The sequence below is a fragment of the Ovis canadensis genome, chromosome 9, assembly GCF_042477335.2.
Source record: "Ovis canadensis isolate MfBH-ARS-UI-01 breed Bighorn chromosome 9, ARS-UI_OviCan_v2, whole genome shotgun sequence".
Taxonomy (NCBI): Eukaryota; Metazoa; Chordata; class Mammalia; order Artiodactyla; family Bovidae; genus Ovis; species Ovis canadensis.
In genome coordinates this window covers 76,947,239-76,967,923 of record NC_091253.1, presented here as the reverse complement: position 1 = coordinate 76,967,923, position 20,685 = coordinate 76,947,239, and positions in this window count along the sequence as shown.

The following is a 20,685-nucleotide window of genomic DNA, read 5'->3' as shown; positions in this document are numbered from 1 at the left end:
GCATCAGACATATACTGGCGATTCAATTCTTACATGATAGTATACATGTTTCAATGCCATTCTCCCAAATCATCTCACCCTCTGCCTCTCCCTCTGAGTCCAAAAGTCTGCTATACACATCTGTGTCTTTTTTGCTGTCTTGCATAGAGGGTCATGACCCTGTATGCAAGACAGAATTGATGCTTTTGAACTGTGGTGTTGGAGAAGACTCTTGAGAGTCCCTTGGACTGCAAGGAGATCCAACCAGTGATCCTAAAGGAAATCAGTACTGAACATTCATTGGAAGGATTGATGCTGAAGCTGAAGCTCCAATACTTTGGCCACCTGATGCGAAGGCCCGACTCATTAGAAAAGACCCTGATACTGGGAAAGATTGAAGGCAGGAGATGAAGGGGACAACGGAGGATGAGATGTTTGGATGGCATCACTGACTAAATGGATATGAGTCTGAGCAAGTCTCTGGGAGATGGTGAAAGACAGGGAAGCCTGGCATGCAAAGAGTCCATGGAGTCACAAAGAGTCAGACACAACTAAGCAACTGAACAACTATAGAAGTCAAATCAATATAGCTAATAAAGAGGATTTAGCTTAAAAAAAGAAAATAAAAGTCCTAGACCAGGTCCCAAAGTCTCCTGGATTGAGTGATTGAAACAGAATCTGAATTTGCTGGCTTTGAATCTCCGTTTCCTTTCTCTGTTTGTGAGTTGCCCTATCACCACTAGTTCTTTTGTATCAGTTGTAACCAGCTGTACTCATCTGTGTAGAATAATTCTCATAACTTAAGGGAAAAGAGCGTGTGCTTTCTGTCAGTTTGAAAAGTATTAGCAGAAGACTGATTTATCTGTATTAATTTGGCTTGTGTCAAATTCCTAATCATTTGCAGCAATTACTGTACCTAGAGGGATAGCTCTGTGGTTGGCTTTTTTTTGTATCATGTCCTTTCTTCTGGGCCAAAGGAGGACAGTAAATTATTCTATGTGAATTTGAGATTCTTTTTGTTACTCAAGGCTGGCAAAGAGTTCCCTGATGGTCCAAGGATTAGGACTCTGTGCTAGGGCCTGGGTTCAATCTCTGCCAAGGCCATGGGTCCAATCCCTGATCAAGAACTAAGATCTTGCAAGTTGCATGGTGCAGCCAAAAATAGAATTTAAAAAAAGACTAGTAAGAGGGGCACAAAGAAGATAATTTGATATTACTTACAAAATGAATGTTTAATTAATCAGTGATTTAACATAGACAAACCTTAAAATGTGTTACAAAGACCTCTGAGGGGACCTGAGATATTTCAGGTGAAGCATAAGGTTAAAACTATTTGCAGAATCATACTAAGATGTTATTATATTTGCCTTTTTTCACTATAGTGATATTTGCACTGATTGTTTGAAAGCATTAATGGACAGTGGTAATAGAAGGTGCCTTAGCACAAAGCAAACCAGAGGAAAACTATACTAGTAGCTACTGTATTCTTGATTCCATATACTAGCAGTAAAAAATCAAATCAAATTAAATTTTAAAAGATCAGCTCATGTTGAGGTTTGACAGCAAATAGCAAAATTCTATAAAGCAATTATTCTTCATAAAAAATAAATAAACTTTAAAAAAGGTAAAAAAAGAGATCAGTTTAAGACTCTTTTTGATGAAACAATAAAAAATATTCATTGCATTAAATCTCAATAAGAATACGCATTTTTCAAGCATTCTGTGTGACAAGATGGGAAGTGTGCACAAAGTACCTCTGCTTCATACTGAATTATATCAAGGAAAATCATGTCTGCGATTGTTTCAACTGTTTTTTTTTTTTCCATGGGACACCATTTTTGCTTGAAAGAATGATTAATCCACCAACTGTAGCTATTTGAATATTAGTATTTGGCAGATGTTTTCTAAAAAATTAATGAAGTGAACTTATAACTCCAAGAATAACCATGGTATTACTTGTCAATAATGAAATTTCAGCTTTCAAATGAAAATCAGAATTTTGGAAAACTTATATCTATTACTATGAACTTTAGAGCATCCCCATATTTAGTTTTCTGATGAAATTAGTGATGATATTAAGGAGTAGAGGTGATATTGTATAATGTAGCATGTTAACATTTGGAAGAGTACATAGTCAAAGAATCAATATTTTCTAAATGATCTATGCATGACACTACAAACTATGTGTGGATAAAAGATTCACTCAAAGAATGTAACATAAAATAGATTTTCATGCAACATAACAGCAAAGTTCACTTATATGGTTTCTTCATTGATGCGACTATCATTTAAGAAATTATCAATTATTTTTGATTTTTTGGCATCATGTCAAAGAAGACTATCTACAGTTATACAAAGAGACTATCAAAATACTCCTCTATTTTGAAACTGTATATGTTTGACACTAACTTGTCTTGATTTATGTTGGAGGAGGGCATAAAAAAATGTGCCCACAAACTGACCTGTGAGCTAGACTGTGGGCAATGGGAAGATCTGCAACCCTTCCCCTGTCCTTGGCATGTATGTTCTGCTTGCCTTTTCCTTGCCCAGAAGCTGCTTCCAGGATAGAGCCTTGAAATAGAAATGTCTTGTTTAGGTTATCGGATTGGGTATCTGACTAAACCCAGTCAAGGCTTCTATATAAACTATTAAGATTCTGGGGAACAAGGGCAAAATTCTATTCATCTTGGAGGTGATGGAATTCCAGTTGAGCTATTTCAAATTCTGAAAGATGATGCTGTGAAAGTGCTGCACTCAATATGTCAGCACATTTGGAAAACTCAGCAGTGGCCACAGGACTGGAAAAGTTGTTTTCACTCCAATACTAAAGAAAGGCAATACCAAAGAATGCTCAAAGTACTGCACAACTGCACTCATCTCACATGCTAGTAAAGTAATGCTCAAAATTCTCCAAGCTAGACTTCAGCAATACATGAACCGTGAACTTCCTGATGTTCAAGCTGGTTTTAGAAAAGGCAGAGGAACCAGAGATCAAATTGCCAACATCCGCTGGATCATGGAAAAAGCAAGAGAGTTCCAGAAAAACATTTATTTCTGCTTTATTGACTATGCCAAAGTCTTTGACTGTGTGGATCACAATAAACTGTGGAAAATTCTGAGAGAGATGGGAATACCAGACCAGCTGACCTGCCTCTTGAGAAATCTGTATGCAGGTCAGGAAGCAACAGTTAGAACTGGACATGGAACAACAGACTGGTTCCAAATCGGAAAAGGAGTATGTCAAGGCTGTATATTGCCACCCTGCTTATTTAACTTATATGCAGAAGACATCATGAGAAACACTGGACTGGAAGAATCACATGCTGGCATCAAGATTGCTGGGAGAAATATCAATAACCTCAGATATGCAGATGACACCACCCTTATGGCAGAAAGTGAAGAAGAACTAAATAGCCTCTTGATGAAAGTGAAAGAGGAGAGTGAAAAAGTTGGCTTAAAGCTCAACGTTCAGAAAACGAAGATAATGGCATCCGGTCCCATCACTTCATGGGAAATAGATGGGGAAACAGTGGAAACAGTGTCAGACTTTATTTTTTGGGGCTCCAAAATCACAGCAGATGGTGACTGCAGCCATGAAATTAAAAGACGCTTACTCCTTGGAAGAAAAGTTATGACCAACCTAGATAGCATATTCAAAAGCAGAGACATTACTTTGACAACAAAGGTCCATCTAGTTAAGGCTATGGTTTTCCCAGTGGTCATGTATGGATGTGAGAATTGGACTGTGAAGAAAGCTGAGCACTGAAGAATTGATGCTTTTGAACTGTGGTGTTGGAGAAGACTGTTGAGAGTCCCTTGGACTGCAAGGAGATCCAACCAGTCCATTCTAAAGGAGATCAGTCCTGGGTGTTCTTTGGAAGGAATGATGCTAAAGTTGAAACTCCACTACTTGGCCAAATGATGTGAAGAGCTGACTCATTTAAAAAGACCCTGATGCTGGGAAAGATTGAGGGCAGGAGAAGGGGACGACAGAGCATGAGATGGTTGGATGGCATCGCTGACTCAATGGACATGGGTTTGGGTGAACTCTGGGAGTTGGTAATGGACAGGGAGGCCTGGCGTGCTGCAGTTCATGGGATCTCAAAGAGTTGGACACTATTGAGCGACTGAACTGAACTGAACTGCCGCTGCCCAAGATAAGCTTTGTAAATTCCTTTCCTTACTAAATTGCCACCTACCAGTCTGGAGGGGTGTACTTCTTTCTTCTACGTCTCCATGACTCTGAATATTGGGGTGGTTTCAGATTACCACTGGGAACCTCTCTAGGAGATTTGTGAACTCAGTTTACTTCCACCAAAATATTACAAGTATATAATGCAGAGGCAGACAGAAGATTACAGCTGCCATCTACTCATCCAAATACCATAGGAATATGTGAAAATGCAAAATAATATTACTTTTCTCTTCTAAACATTTTATTTTGTAAAATATCATTTTTATGAAGTATCTAAATTTCTGTCGATACATAGGAGATTATTGTTATTGTGATATTGAGATTATTTAATAAATATTTTTAAATGTATCACTTTAAATTTGTAATTCAGTCAATGTCAATAGCTATAACACACATTAACAAAAGTTTGTGAGTCCTTAGTAATCTTTGGGAGTGTGATGTGATCTCAAGATGAAAAACATTTATAATCACATACCAAAAATAAAACCAAGTGAATATCAATAAATTGCATGTGTATTACTATGCCTGCATAATTACATTGTACAATGTTGGGGCAGGCAGAACACAATAACAATTCTTTATCTTTCCAGTGCTAGTGCTGATAGCATTCAACAAATAATTCCTCACATCAAATCGGAACACTTTTAAAAATTATATTCTGAAATGGCACAGAAAATGATGCATATATTCTCCTTCATAGGAGGATATGGTTTACCATCTATATTTTTAATATTCTTTTTTAGTTTACAGATGTATAAAGAAATGCCTCCTTCACTTGCTAGTATTTCACAGTTTACTACTCATTATGTCTGATGTTTGGGGTTCATTTCAATCTCCATTTTCTCAAAACCATCTTCCTGCTCTAATTTAGACTAGTGTCTTCATATTTTTAATAAAGTTTGATTTTACATGAGTTTCTAACAGTCCCTCTGTTTCTTGCATTTTAGAACATTATTATAATATTTAGTTTTTCCATGTCTCAAGCATACCACCTTTTCTTGTAGTCTATTTCAGCCCTCCTTGTTCTGTTCACCAAAATGTCATCCTGCTGCTCCTTGAAATGGTTGCTCTCTATCTCTCTTGCTCAGGTGCCATCCTTCTTCCTGAACTGAAATGAAATAATCAGTTCTTTACCTTTTTTCATCCTCTGTATTATACCAGATTTTTATCTTTTGTCTTTAGTTCTATGAATTTTGACTATGATGGTTCTTGATGTTGATGTCTTTAAGTTTTTCCTTGAGTTTGCTCAACTTCCTTGAATCTTAATGTTTAAATGTTTTGCCCAATTTGGAATATTGCCATTCATTAAATTTTTCTGAATAATTTGTATAGTCAAACCCTCTTTCTGCTCTCCTTCTGGGACTTCCAGTGACACAAATCTTAAGACTTTTGTTATAGTTCCACTGGTATTTGTGGCTCAACTCATTTTGGTTTTGGTCTTTTTCCTTTTGTTTGTTTATATTGGGTAATTTCTGTTGTCTTATTTTCAGATTTGCTGATTTTTTCCCCTCTATTTCTGCCATTCTTGTATTGGGCTAATACACTGAGTTTCTAATTTTTATCAGTTATTGTATATTGTTAAGGCACTCTATCTCTTTGCTGAGACTATATTTTTCATTCATTTCAGGAATTTTTTGTAATTCCTCATTCAGCATTTTTATCATGGTATTTTAAAATTTTTGTCAGATAATTCTGATGTCTTTATCATCCTGGTGGTGGCCTGTATTGATTGTAATTTTTAACTTAGCTTGAGATCTTTAAGATTCTTTGTATGACAATATTTTGCTGAAGCCTGGACATATGGGAGTATTATGTGATGAGACTCTGGTACTTATTTAAAGCTTCAGTTTCAGCTAGCCTTCTCTGGGAGCATTCCTGCTGGGGGAAGGGAGAATGCTGCCTCATTTTCCAGGAGGATTGGAAGTCCAGAGTTCCCTACTCAGCCTTTGTAGACACACCAAAAAATACTCTTTGCTATGGCCAGGTGGAATTGGGAGTTCTGGCTTTCATTTGACCTTCAATGGTACCCCTTTGACGGGAAGGTTAGGAGTTTGTTATTAATGTAACCTACTGATATCTTGAAGGGAAATAGCCTCATAACTGAGTACAGGTAAAATGCTGACTTATTCTTTTGCCTTTTATGGCATTTTCAGAATTTCATGCTTGTTTTACATTTAATGTCTAGGGTTTTTAGTTGTGTTTGGTGGGAGCAAGATGGAAAGAGCTTTACACCATTTTTATCAAAAGCAAAGCTCCTCAAATTGTAATAATTTTAGACTTTCTTCTTCAAGTTGCAAGTATTTCTTATTGCATGGGTTTCTTGATTTTGTGTGGCTGAAATGTGTACAGTGCTGTCTGATGAATAGGCAAGGTGTTGGCCTTTATAATGTATCACTCTTACATGCCAGAACCAGCTTTCTTGCTGTCTTCTGTGGTGTGCAGACTCACTTGTACTGAGGTTTCCATACCTAGTATGATAAGCTGAGGAAAGGGGTTGAGTCTCATAATATTAATGCATACATTGTCACCAAAGTCCCAATCTTAATATATCAATATTAGTCAGGTTTCTGATGTATTAAAGGTAAATAGCAAATAATACTCAAACCTTGTGGTTTATAACAACAAATGTTTATTTTTCTTGTTCTCTGTTCAGTGGGTAGGTCCAAACTGGTTGGTCCAACTGGTTGGTTTGGTTCTCAGCTGTGAGTCTGGTAAGGTTCTTCTCTACATATCTCATTCTGGACCTAGCAGCAAAACTATGCTCTTCTCATGGAAATAACAGAAATGTAAGATGGCAGAAGTAGAGGAAGCCAAGTTCAATTGCCCGTGCACACCTAAAGCTTCTATTTGCCTCACACTGTTTAACATTATACTGGCCAAAACTAATCATATAGCCAAGGGCAATATGAATGAGACTTGGAAATACATTCTGTGTTATATAGAGTCAGAGACACTCCGAAGTCAAATTGTAAACAGCCTGGGTATGTGATTCTGTAACAGTGAGAAAGAAAAGGCTGGGGACGATTAAACATTCTATCACAATTAACATTATGCCTAGAAGTGAATAAGCAGTTTTGAGCTAGAAAATCATTACCATTAGTGTCTGCTCCACCAAATGCTTCAAAGAAAAATGACAGAAATATATCAGTTACTGCACATGAAACTACTTGAAAACCCTAAGACATAGTTCAGATGTAAAGCCATGTACATCTTCAAATCAAAACAAAATAAGTAAATGTTCTTACTAAAGACCATTGGTTCTTACATCTTCCAGTATATTTTCACTAAAACAGGAGTCTCAAGAAGTAACCAAGAGGAAAAAAAAATGTTTGAAAGAAAGCCTGATGTATGATACTCAAATTTCTAAAGCCACCTCCATTGAATTATCATAAAATACAATGGAAACTTCTCAGTTACCTAGCTTGGCTAAATATATTTTTAAGACTTACTTATATTAATTGCCTAATTCTTAAAGCTTCACTTCACTTACTACTGTGGAAAGCCAAATGTGGCACATTCAAGATTAAAAGGCAGACAAAAGTCACACTACATCAAACAGCCCCTTAAAGAAATAGCTCATATATTGACATGTGGAAAATGAAGTGGAAAATTGAGATAATTATTTAGATAAATCAAGCGAAAAAATAATACAAACCTTTGCCCCAACTGCTTGAAATTTCTGGACAATTAAAATGAATTATAAAATGTCAGGGTAGTTATTTCCAATCTCAGCCAATTTCTGAATAAATTTAAGTATATTATTATTTATAAAAAGAAATATTGCACTCCTACTTTGTATTCAATTAGGTTCAGTTGCTCAGTCGTGTCCGACTCTTTGCGACCCCATGAATCACAGCACACCAGGCTTCCCTGTCCATCACCTACTGCCGGAGTTCACTCAGACTCATGTCCATCGAGTCAGTGATGCCATCCAGCCATCTCATCCTCTGTTGTTCCCTTCTCCTCCTGCCCTCAATCCCTCCCAGCATCAAAGTCTTCCAGTGAGTCAACTGTTTGCATGAGGTGGCCAAAGTCCTGGAGTTTTAGCTTTAGCATCATTCCTTCCAAAGAAATCTCAGGGCTGATCTCCTTCAGAATGGACTGGTTGGATCTCCTTGCAGTCCAAGGGACTCTCAACAGTCTTCTCCAACACCATAGTACAAAAGCATCAATTATCTGGCGCTCAGCTTTCTTCACAGTCAAACTCTCACATCCACACATGACCACAGGAAAAACCATAGCCTTGACTAGAGGGACCTTAATCGGCAAAGTAATATCTCTGTTTTTGAATATGCTATCTAGATTGGTCATAACTTTTCTTCCAAGGAGTAAGCGTCTTTTAATTTCATGGCTGCAGTCACCATCTGCAGTGATTTTGGAGCCCAAAAAAATAAAGTCTGACACTGTTTCCACTGTTTCCCCATCTATTTCCCATGAAGTGATGGGACCGGATGCCATTATCTTCGTTTTCTGAACGTTGAGCTTTAAGCCAACTTTTTCACTCTCCTCTTTCACTTTCATCAAGAGGCTATTTAGTTCTTCTTCACTTTCTGCCATAAGGGTGGTGTCATCTGCATATCTGAGGTTATTGATATTTCTCCCAGCAATCTTGATGCCAGCATGTGATTCTTCCAGTCCAGCATTTCTCACGATGTACTCTGCATAGAAGTCAAATAAGCAGGGTGATAATATACAGCCTTGATGTACTCCTTTTCCTATTTGGAACCAGTCTGTTGTTCCATGTCCAGTTCTAACTGTTGCTTCCTGACCTGCATACAGATTTCTCAAGAGGCAGGTCAGCTGGTCTGGTATTCCCATCTCTCTCAGAATTTTCCACAGTTTATTGTGATCCACACAGTCAAAGCCTTTGGCATAGTCAATAAAGCAGAAATAAATGTTTTCCTGGAACTCTCTTGCTTTTTCCATGATCCAACGGATGTTGGCAATTTGATCTCTAGTTCCTCTGCCTTTTCTAAAACCAGCTTGAACATCAGGAAGTTCATGGTTCACGTATTGCTGAAGCCTGGCTTGGAGAATTTTGAGCATTACTTTACTAGCATGTGAGATGAGTGCAATTGTTTGGTAGTTTGAGCATTCTTTGGCATTGCCTTTCTTTGGAATTGGAATGAAAACTGACCTTTTCCAGTCCTGTGGCCACTGCTGAGTTTTCCAAATGTGCTGGCATATTGAGTGCAGCACTTTCACAGCATCATCTTTCAGGATTTGAAACAGCTCAACTGGAATTCCATCACCTGCACTAGCTTTGTTCGTAGTGATGCTTTCTAAGGCCTACTTGACTTCACATTCCAGGATGTCTGGCTCTAGCTGAGTGATCACACCATCGTGATATCTGGGTCATGAAGATCTTTTTTGTACAGTTCTTCTGTGTATTCTTGCCGCCTCTTCTTAATATCTTCTGCTTCTGTTAGGTCCAGACCATTTCTGTCCTTTATTGAGCCCATCTTTGCATGAAATGTTCCCTTGGTAGCTCTAAGTTTCTTGAAGAGATCTCTAGTCTTTCCCATTCTGTTCTTTTCCTCTATTTCTTTGCATTGACTGCTGAGGAAGGCTTTCTTATCTCTTCTTGCTATTCTTTGGAACTCTGCATTCAGATGCTTATATCTATCCCTTTCTCCTTTTCTTTTCACCTCTCTTCTTTTCACACCTATCCGTAAGGCCTCCTCAGATAGTCATTTTGCTTTTTTGCATTTCTTTTCCATGGGGTTGGTCTTGATCCCTGTCTCCTGTACAATGTCACGAACCTCATTCCATAGTTCATCAGGCACTCTATCTATCAGATCTAGGCCCTTAAATCTATTTCTCACTTCCACTGTATAATCATAAGGGATTTGATTGAGGTCATACCTGAATGGTCTAGCGGTTTTCCCTACTTTTTTCAATTTGAGTCTGAATGTGGTAATAAGGTGTTCATGATCTGAGCCACAGTCAGCTCTTGGTCTTATTTTTGTTGACTGTATAGAGCTTCTCCATCTTTGGCTGCAAAGAATATAATCAATCTGATTTCAGTGTTGACCATCTGGTGATGTCCATGTTTAGAGTCGTCTCTTGTGTTGTTGGAAGAAGGTGTTTGCTATGACCAGTGCATTATCTTGGCAAAACTCTATTAGTCTTTGCCCTGCTTCATTCCACATTCCAAGGCCAAATTTGCCTGTTACTCCAGGTGTTTCTTGACTTCCTACTTTTGCATTCCAGTCCCCTATAATGAAAAGGACATCTTTTTTGGGTGTTATTTCTAAAAGGTCTTGTAGGTCTTCATAGAACCATTCAACTTCAGCTTCTTCAGTGTTACTGGTTGGGGCATAGGCTTTGATCACCGTGATACTAAATGGTTTGCCTTGGAAACGAACAGAGATCATTCCTTCGTTTTTGAGATTGCATCCAAGTACTGCGTTTTGGACTCTTTTGTTGGCCATGATGGCTACTCCATTTCTTCTGAGCGATTCTTGCCTGCAGTAGTAGATATAATGGTCATCTGAGTTAAATTCCCCCATTCCAGTCCATTTTATTTCTCTGATTCCTAGAATGTCGACGTTTACTCTTGCCATCTCTTGTTTAACCACTTCCAATTTGCCTTGATTCATGGACCTGACATTTCAGGTTCCTATGCAATATTGCTCTTTATAGTATCGGACCTTGCTTCTATCACCAGTCACATCCACAGCTGGGTATTGTTTTTGCTTTGGCTCCAACCCTTCATTCTTTTTGGAGTTATTTCTCCACTGATCTCCAGTAGTGTGTTGGGCACCTACTGACCTGGGGAGTTCCTCTTTCAGTATCCTATCATTTTGCCTTTTCATACTGTTCATGGGTTTCTCAAGGCAAGGATACTGGTAATACGTTGTGTTACCACAGTTCTTATACACTAAAGCTGTCTTTCACTTTACTTTTCTTCTTTCTTTTTATTCAATATGTGCCCCAGACAAAGTCTTCATAATTTTGTCTGTTAGCAATTATTTTCCACTCAGAATGTCCATTTTGAAAGTAGGACAGGAATAGCATTGCTGTTATTAGATCAGATTCATGGTCTACATTATTGTTTTATACTTTTCACTGTGATTATATGTGATATGTTAGATAATTCTTTCTCAGCCTGAATCAATGAAATGATTCATTGAAACAAAATTGCCACTACCTTATAAGCAGCCCTACCAAATGGACTTCCCTGGTGGCTCAGATGGTAAAGAATAACCCTGCATTGTGGGAGACCTGGATTCGATCCCTGGGTTGGAAAGATTTCCTGTAGGAGGATATGGGAACCCACTCCAATATTCTTGACTGGAGAATCCCCTTGGACAGAGGAGCCTGGCAGGCTACAGTTCATGGGGTCACAGTCGGACATGACTGAGCAACTAAGCACACACCTACACATCAAATTAGAAATTGGCCAGAAAATATGTTGAAGGCATCATGTGCAGTTCATATAATGGTAAATTGTACAAATGGAAACTAAAAGACTGCTTCTAAGTCATATTCACTCAACAATAAGAGCTAATGTACATTGAGTAATTAATATAGCAGCTACTATACTAGCTGCTTTACTATTTTCCTCTCCTCCAACAATCTGATAAGCTAAATTCAGTCACTGCCAGCTTATAAATAAGGAAATAAGGCTTAGATTGATAACTATTAAAAGAAAAAAAAACCTATTTCTTTACTCACAACACTCTGACACCAAATGGGTGGATTTCCCACAAGAATTTCTTCAGTTCTTTGTGGACACCAACTGGGTGTCCTACATTTTAATTCAATTCTGAAACTACCTGAAATTACTCCAGACTTCACAGTTGAAAAGCTCAATCACACAGGATTGCCTCCCCCAACACCACCTCAGAGGTCAATCACAAGTAGCAGATTTCTAGGTTTCCTTCACCCTGTCCAATTTGGTACAAAATCAGTGGTTGCCATGATCCCCTCCTCAGGTTCAATAATTTGCTGTAAGAGCTCACAGAATTCAGCAAAACACTGCGTTTTCAGTGTGTGCATGCTCAGCTGCTCAGTCATGCCTGACTCATTGCAATCCCATGTAACCTGTCAGGCTCCTCTTCCATAGAATTTTCCAGGCAAGAATACTAGAGTGGGTTGCATTTCCTACTCCATCGGATCTTCCTGACCTAGGGATTGAACATATGTCTCTTGTGTCTCCTATATCACTGCACCACCCGGGAAGCCCAACTGTATTTGCTACTCCCTGTTTATAAAAACACAACTCAGGAACAGTCAAATGAAAGAGATGCATAGGGCAAGATATGGGTAAGGGGTGCAGAGCTCCCATGTTCTCTCCAGACAGGCCACTCTCCAGGCACCTTAATCCTTCTGTGTTCACCACCCTGAAAGTTTTCCAAACCCCTTAAGTGTTTCTAGGGAGGTTCCATTAAGGAGGTACAATTAATTAGATCATTCATCACTGGTGATTAACTCAACCCTCAATCTTTCTCCCTTCTCTAGGGGTTGGGAGTAGGCTGAAATTTCCAACTCTCTAATCACTAGATCATTTCTTCTGGCAACCAGACTCCATCCTGAAGCTATCTAACCATCTACCAAGAGTCACCTGATGAGCATAAACTCAGGTGTGATTTTTAAAGTAAATTTTATGAATAACAAAAGACACTCTTTTCACCCTCATCACTCAGCATTTCTGAGTGATGCTCCATCTGAGCAACTGGGAGTGATCAAATATATATTTCTTACTATATCATAGTATCACACTTTTTAAGATCCATTGAATATATAAAAGGAAGAACCCAAACAGTGATAATCTGGCACTTAAAATACATACGATTTATTATATGTGCACAGGAATTTGGAAGGAGCTACATGACAACACCAGAATGAAGTCCTTTTGCTTCATGTCTACAAGATTTAGAACATTTAGAGACTTTCCTGAGGTTAAAAACTTGTGTGCTAGTGGTAGCTTACTTGGAAGTTTATCTCAGGAAGCACAGTTGAGGCAGTGGAGTGATGAGACAGGAAGAGAAGAAAAATTTTAATTGTTTTATTAAATTAACTTTTGTAATGGACAACTAAGACCCCAGTCCTTAGGAACTCTGTGAATCCCCCCCAGGAACTCTGTGAAATATGCCTCAGACTTACATCACCCAAGAATAGGAAGTCCAAGGTTTTTACCGAACCTGGTTGAGGTTTACTATCATGGGTATCAATTTCCCTTAATTTCTAGGTTGTAGTTATCTGTGGTCTAAGTGACATTCAATGGCTTAGGAAGAAACCCTCAGGTACAAGTGCAAACTAACATTAAGGCACAAAGCTTGAGATATGACATTGGTAACACCCATGGAAATGACAGTCTTAGGCTGAATCAGGTAGACTGAGGACATCACGCTGCTGCTAAGTCACTTCAGTCGTGTCTGACTCTGTGCGACCCCATAGACGGCAGCCCACCAGGCTCCCCTGTCCCTGGGATTCTCCAGGCAAGAACACTGGAGTGGGTTGCCATTTCCTTCTCCAATGCATGAAAGTGAAAAGTGAAAGTGAAGTCGCTCAGTTGTGTCTGACTCTTCGTGATGCCATGGACTGCAGCCCACCAGGCTTCTCTGCCCGTGGGATTTTCCAGGCAAGAGTCCTGGAGTGGGGGGCCATTGCCTTCTCCGGAGGACATCAGATGCATCTACTATTGTCATATTTTTCACATTTCCCAGGATGCCCCAGGGAACTCAAAGAGGCACTCTCAGATATTTTAGATTTTTCAAGGGAAACCCAATAATACCTCTTGGACACTGTTTTACAAACTACTTTCATTTATATGTATTTTTTTCCAAATAGTTACTAAGTTGTCATGATTTAAATACTTACACTTATTAAGGTGTTTGTTCACTATTTAATAAATAGCACTGTTAGAATTTTTTGTAGGGAACTAGTAATGGCATGAAAAGTATTGCTGAAGCATTAAGAGCATCCTGAACCAAGAATATTTGGGAACTCCTCTGCTACCGTACTATTACCTGTTGTAAACCACCCTGAAAAGGCAGGGTGGACCCTCATCAAAAGTTTGATTTGTATATTAAAATTGATAGTGCCATGCAAGTAGCAAGAGAGAATGAAAAGTTTTGTTAAGTCAGATAATAAGGCTTTTTTTTTTTTTTTTCTTTTTTGGCAGGGGAGTGGAGGGAAGTCCAACAATGGCTTGAGAGAGCAAGGAGAGAAGTCTAGTTTGAAGTTATTATGTTGGTTCAGAACTGGAAGTAGGATGAGTATTTACATGCTTGGCTTGAATCTCTCACTAGCTGCAAAGGTCAGAGTGGAGCACCTGGGTGTTTTTTTTTTCTTTTAATCAGCTTGCCCAGATGTGGGACAAAGAGGTGAAAGGGAGGGTGAACCTTAAAAGCTGTCAGCAAATAACAAAATGTAGACATATACGATTATTTATTTCCACACTTTAATAAGTTATTAAACTTGGATTTAATCCAAACATACAGTGAATTAATGCCATATATATCATATATATATATATGTGCCCATGCTCAGTCATTTCAGCTGTGTTCAACTCTTTGTGAACCTATGGACTGTAGCCTGCCAGGCTCCTCTGTCCGTGGAATTCTCCAGCCAAGAATACTGCAGTGGGTTCCCATCCCCTCCTCTAGGGGATCTTCCCCACCGAAGGTTCAAACTCACGTCTCCTACATCTCCTTCCTAAATTGCAGGTGCATTCACTTAGACATTTGACTTATAGCTACAAGTGTCCCTCAAAGGTTAGGCATCAAGCTAGATAACCCTGGTATGATATCCCATGATATTTATAATCTAAATGAAGAGAGCTATAAAGACAAACTAGAAATTGAATTAAAACTGTGGTAAATGACCTGCCTCTTGAGAAACCTTATGCAGGTCAGGAAGCAACAGTTAGAACTGGACATGGAACAACAGACTGGTTCCAAATAGGAAAAGGAGTATGTCAAGGCTGTATATTGTCACCCTGCTTATTTAAAATATATGCAGAGTATATCATGAGAAATGCTGGGCTGAAAGAAGCACAAGCTGGAATCCAGATTGCCGGGAGAAATATCAATAACCTTAGATATGCAGATAACACCACCCTTAAGACAGAAAGTGAAGAAAAACTAAAGAGCCTCTTGATGAAACTGAAAGAGGAGAGTGGAAAAGTTGGTTTAAAACTCAGCATTCAGAAAACTAATATCATGGCATCTGGTCCCATCACTTCATGGCAAATAGATGGGTAAACAGTGGAAACAGTGTCAGACTTTATTTTGGGAGGGTCCAAAATCACTGCAAATGGTGATTTCAGCCACGAAATTAAGACACTTACTCCTTGGAAGGAAAGTTATGACCAACCTAGATAGTATATTAAAAAGCAGAGACATTACTTTGTCCACAAAGGTCCGTCTAGTCAAGGCTATGGTTTTCCCAGTCATGTATGGATGTGAGAGTTGGACTATAAAGAAAACTGAACACCAAAGAATTGATGCTTTTAACTGTGGTGTTGGAGAAGACTCTTGAGAGTCCCTTGGACTGCAAGGAGATCCAACTAGTCTATTTTAAAGGAGATCAGTCCTGGGTGTTCATTGGAAGGACTGATGTTGAAGCTGAAACTCCAATACTTTGGCCACCTCATGCGAAGAGCTGACTCATCTGTAAAGACCTTGATGCTAGGAAAGATTGAGGGCGGGAGGAGAAGGGGACAACAGAGGATGAGATGGTTGGATGGCATCACCGACTCGATGGACATGAATTTGGGTAAACTCTGGGAGTTGGTGATGGACGAGGAGGCCTGGCGTGCTGTGGTTCCTGTGGTTGCAAAGAGGTGAACAAGACTGAGTGACTGAACTGAACTGAAATGTTATGAAGGCACAAGGAGGATGCTATGTTACAAAGCAACACAGATCTATGTTACAAAGATCTATTTCATAATATGTTGTCTTTTTAAGGCCTCACTAGGGAAAAAAGGACTTCTATGCTCAATCCTAAATGATGAGAAGGAGCTGATCGTATGGTGGAATAAGGGAAAATTTTTCAAGGCAAATTGAATATGGATAGAAGGCAGAGTTTGGAATGAGCAAAGTGAGTTCTGGAACTGAAGGAAATTTGGGATAATTAAAAATTAGTATTTGAGGAGTAGGAATAGCATGCTGTGAGATTTGAGAAACTGGAGAGGAGTTTGGCATTTATTTTGAGTGCCCTGGGAACCACTGAATGCTTTTTAAGCAAAGGAATAGACTGATGTGTTTTTAAAAGACCAAATAGGGCTATAGAAGTCTCTAATTAGTCTCTATATTAGTATTAGTATTAGAAGAAAAAAATATGTTGTCGAAGGAAGAAAAATGCTATCATGAGAATGCAGAGAAAAAGTAATAGAAATATAATGCATTTTTCAAAATGAGGTATTAATACTGATGATATTTTTAAAGACTATTTTTTTTAAATTGCATTACTCATGACCATCAAATACATGCTTTAGGAAAGATATAGATGGATTGGTAAAGAAGGGGAGATAATTATTTTTGTCAAAAAGATAAAGGGATTCCACACTAAAGATTAATGGATGAATGTCTGTTATATATGTGTACTCTACCTATCTATATAGAAAAAAGTTTGAGTGCAAATTAACTGTAGATATAATAGTTTGTCTTTAATACTCTATATTTAAAAACACTGATGTTACTTATAAAAATTTCTTATCAGAAATTAAGAGATTACTCATTGACTTCAGTGTTATCTAATAATAAAATCTCAATACAGTACGCTAATCACCTTTAAAAGATTGAGTTAGAATAGCTTTTATTTTTAATTTGTTGAGGATAATGAAAGGAAAGACAATGAAATTAAGTGTTAACTTGAAATGTTTACTATACACCTGGAGTCATGGTGCAAAAAGATAATTGATAAAAGGCACAACTTTGTTAGACACCTTGATACATTGGTTACTTCTCACTTTTAAAATTAAATTAAATTAAAATTTAAAATTAAAGTATAGGAACATATAAAAGTATAAAATTTTAAAAGTATATTTATAAAACTAAAAGAATTTATAAAAGGCCAATTAAAAAACAGAATTACATAGACATTATAATTCAGTAAATTATCTGAATAATTTACAGATTTTATTTTTTAAGTAAGGGAATACATTCAGAGCATTCTTACGTCATCATTGCAAAGAGTATATATATTCAAAAGCATTTATTAAGCTTAAATGTTTAATGATTTGATGACATCTATCATATATTTTCCATAATGCTTTCCAAATTTACTCACATGAGAATATGAATATATTTATTTCAAATACTTTGTCTCAAAAAACAGACATGCAACAAAAACACTTTTTAATATTTATATGTGCAAATGCATTTCATTTGGCATACTAATTTACATTTTAAAGCATCATATACTTATGTCATGTTTATTTTTATAAAACATGAGGAGTTGAAGTATAGCTATTAATCTCATCTTTCAAATGAAGGCATTAAGACTTACACAGATCTGAGGTCTCAAAACAAATTACTGAGAGAGAATCTCAGTCTTGGGCTTTCTAACTTTTTATGGCAACCAGTTAATGTGACGGATAACTTAGTTCCTCAGCTCTACATGTTTCCTTGTATTAAAGGTCCAATTGTTTTTTAAAGAATTTTTCTCCTCGAATGCATATTTCCAAATTCTCAGTTTTAACAATCAATCATATAGCAAATGGGGCTTCCCTCATAGCTCAGTCAGTAAAGAATCTGCCTGCAATGCAGGAGACCTGGGTTCGATTCCTGGGTTGGGAAGATCCCCTGGAGAAGGAAATGGCAACCCACTCCAGTATTCTTGCCTGGAGAATTCCATGGAAAGACCATGGGGTCCCAAAGAGTGAGACACAACTGAGTGACTAACACTTTCACTTTCATATAACAAATAGAAACAAAAACAGAAATTCAAGTTACATTTTCATGAAAACCTTTCAGAAAATTTGGTGAAGGCATCAGTGAGTAGTAACAGGCTCAGGAGATGAAGAAAATACCAAAGTATAAAATGAATATGAGGATAAAAAGTAACCTAATTTTTAAGGGAGAATCCTCAAAAAACTAAAGAAAATGCCAGTACCAGCCATGAGAGAATGGTGCTAAATAAGGATTGGTTGGAACCTGTTTAAGAATTAGTTTGATCCTTAGATTTGATTTCAGATCCATTACATGGATTGATTGCTCTACATACCGTACAGAAAGCTAGGGATTTATTCTTTGTAAAGGTAAAAGGACAGGCTACACATTGGGTACTGTTAGGTAGTTAGAATAAGAAATAGGAGCCCAAAATGTCAGTGGCTAAAAGACAAGGAAGGGAAAAGCTCACAGAAATAGAACAAAGGAAGGTCAAAGGAAGGTCTGAGGACCAGAGTGAGGACCTCAGGTAGAACAAACAGTGCTCCTGGCTAGCCCAATTTACATAGGGAAGGCCCAGGGGGAGGAAAAAACATAAAGTGAGGAGCCAAAGGGCCAGGGGTCTTTCTCTCCTGCGCACGCATGCATTCTCTCTCTCTTTCTCTCTCCCACTTCTCTTCGCGTCTTTGGCTTGGCATGCTCTCACACCTTGAGGATGTATTTTCTAAATAAAACTGATCTGTCCAAGAACTATAACACGGACTGTCCGAGAGCTGTGATGCACTGAGGGCTTTATCGTCCGTTGCTTCAAATCTTTGTTGTGACGAGACAGAACCGAGGAGATTACACTAGCCTGACAGTACCATAGCCTGAGCTGAGGACATGATTACAGTGCCCAAACAAGGAAATTCAATCGGTGTAAGAATGTCATATGCTGAATCCTAAGAGGGTCTAATCTCTGTGTGGTTGTAAGAACACTGGAAGCTAGTCCTTTACCATTTGGGCAGCACCATTGAGAGGATCTTTGCTAAGAAATAGGAAAAGATCACAAGAAAGTACCAAAAATTATTGATATAAAGAATTTTTAAACAAATACTATAACTAAAGCATCCTCAGTGATGCTCAAATTCAACAGAGACCAGCAACTCATTCAGAGATTTAGATTCAGTTCTTTGGAAAGATTTTGATGAAAGATTGTATTTAGAACATTAATGGGGGTAGGCTTGTTAGTTATATAACAATAAACAAAGGAAGAAGACAGAACTGGACAGAAGTTGATTTCAATGTAGTTGTAATTGATCTCTCAGGAGTTCTTGTAGGTGGGATGACTGAATTGTCTCCAACAAAGACTTAACAGCCATCCTCCCTAACACATCAATCAATCAGTTCTGCTACTGAGGATAACTGATCCCCAAGTGTCTCTGAACATCTGTGATCATATCCTTCAAGATGATATGACAGTTAATCTGCTGCAGTGAGTTAACTGGAGAGTTCGGAAAACAACTTGAGAGTAAAACTTGCCTTACTGTCACCTCTACCCAAAAATGGAATACTCTTTTCCAAGCAGATGAAAAGCTATGAGTGAGTGCAAGAGGCATTAGTCTGGCTCTATGATGATGGTGATTTAATGACATTGACATTGATGATTACAAATGTGATGGGAGAGGGGGCACGCACAATATAATCTTGGTTCAGTTCAGTCACTCAATTGTGTCCGACTCTTTGTGACCCCATGAATCGCAGCACACCAGGCCATTTATTTTTGGAGAACAGAGTATATTCAGAGAGAGTTATTTGCTGATTCAGTTAGAATATGTAGGACTGCATGAGAGCCAAAAGAGCAATACCTTATCAAACAAAGAGTGCATTGAAGAAAAATGAAAAGATAAAAAAATGGGAAATAAGGTAGAGCTCTTTAGATGACTTTTGAGAAATGGTTGGGGGAAAAAAAAGAAAATGGAGGTGTTTATCCTAGGAGTTATGTAACACATGATCAATGCCTGTTGGGTAGGAATGCTTCTCCTACCACAGCCCCAATGATTAGAGCAAAATGGCAAATTTGACAAATTTGGAAAAATCTATCCTTTTCTATCTTTGATTAGAGGATTTTAGATTCCACTATGATGACTGTGATTTAGATAAAAGATACTTGAACAGTGAGTTGAAATCATCATGCCCTTACATAAGACCATCACATCTGAGAAAGGATGTTTGAAAGGATGTGATTTGCTCATTCTGGGCTTTCCAGATGGCTCAGTGGTAAAGAATCTGCCTGTCAATGTAGGAGACATGGGTTTGATCCCTGGGTTGGGAAGACACCCTGGAGAAGCAAATGGCAACCCACTTTACTGTTCTTTTGCCTGCAAAATCCCATGGACAAAGGAGCCTGGTGGCTATCATCCATGGGGTCACAAAAGAGTTGAACATGACTTGGCAACTAAAAATAACAACAACAATAATCTTCTTATTCAACCCCCAGGGTCTTGGCTTATTGCAATGATTTGAATGAATGACCTAGGAGTGGTATACAAAAATTCTTAGGATTGTGAGATACAGGTACTCAAAGTACAGTAATACTTAAAGAACATAGGAAATGTTGATTTGAAAAGTCTGTATTTGAAACTGTGAGGGTTGGATACACTATGGATGAGAGGAACAATGTAGGGGTAA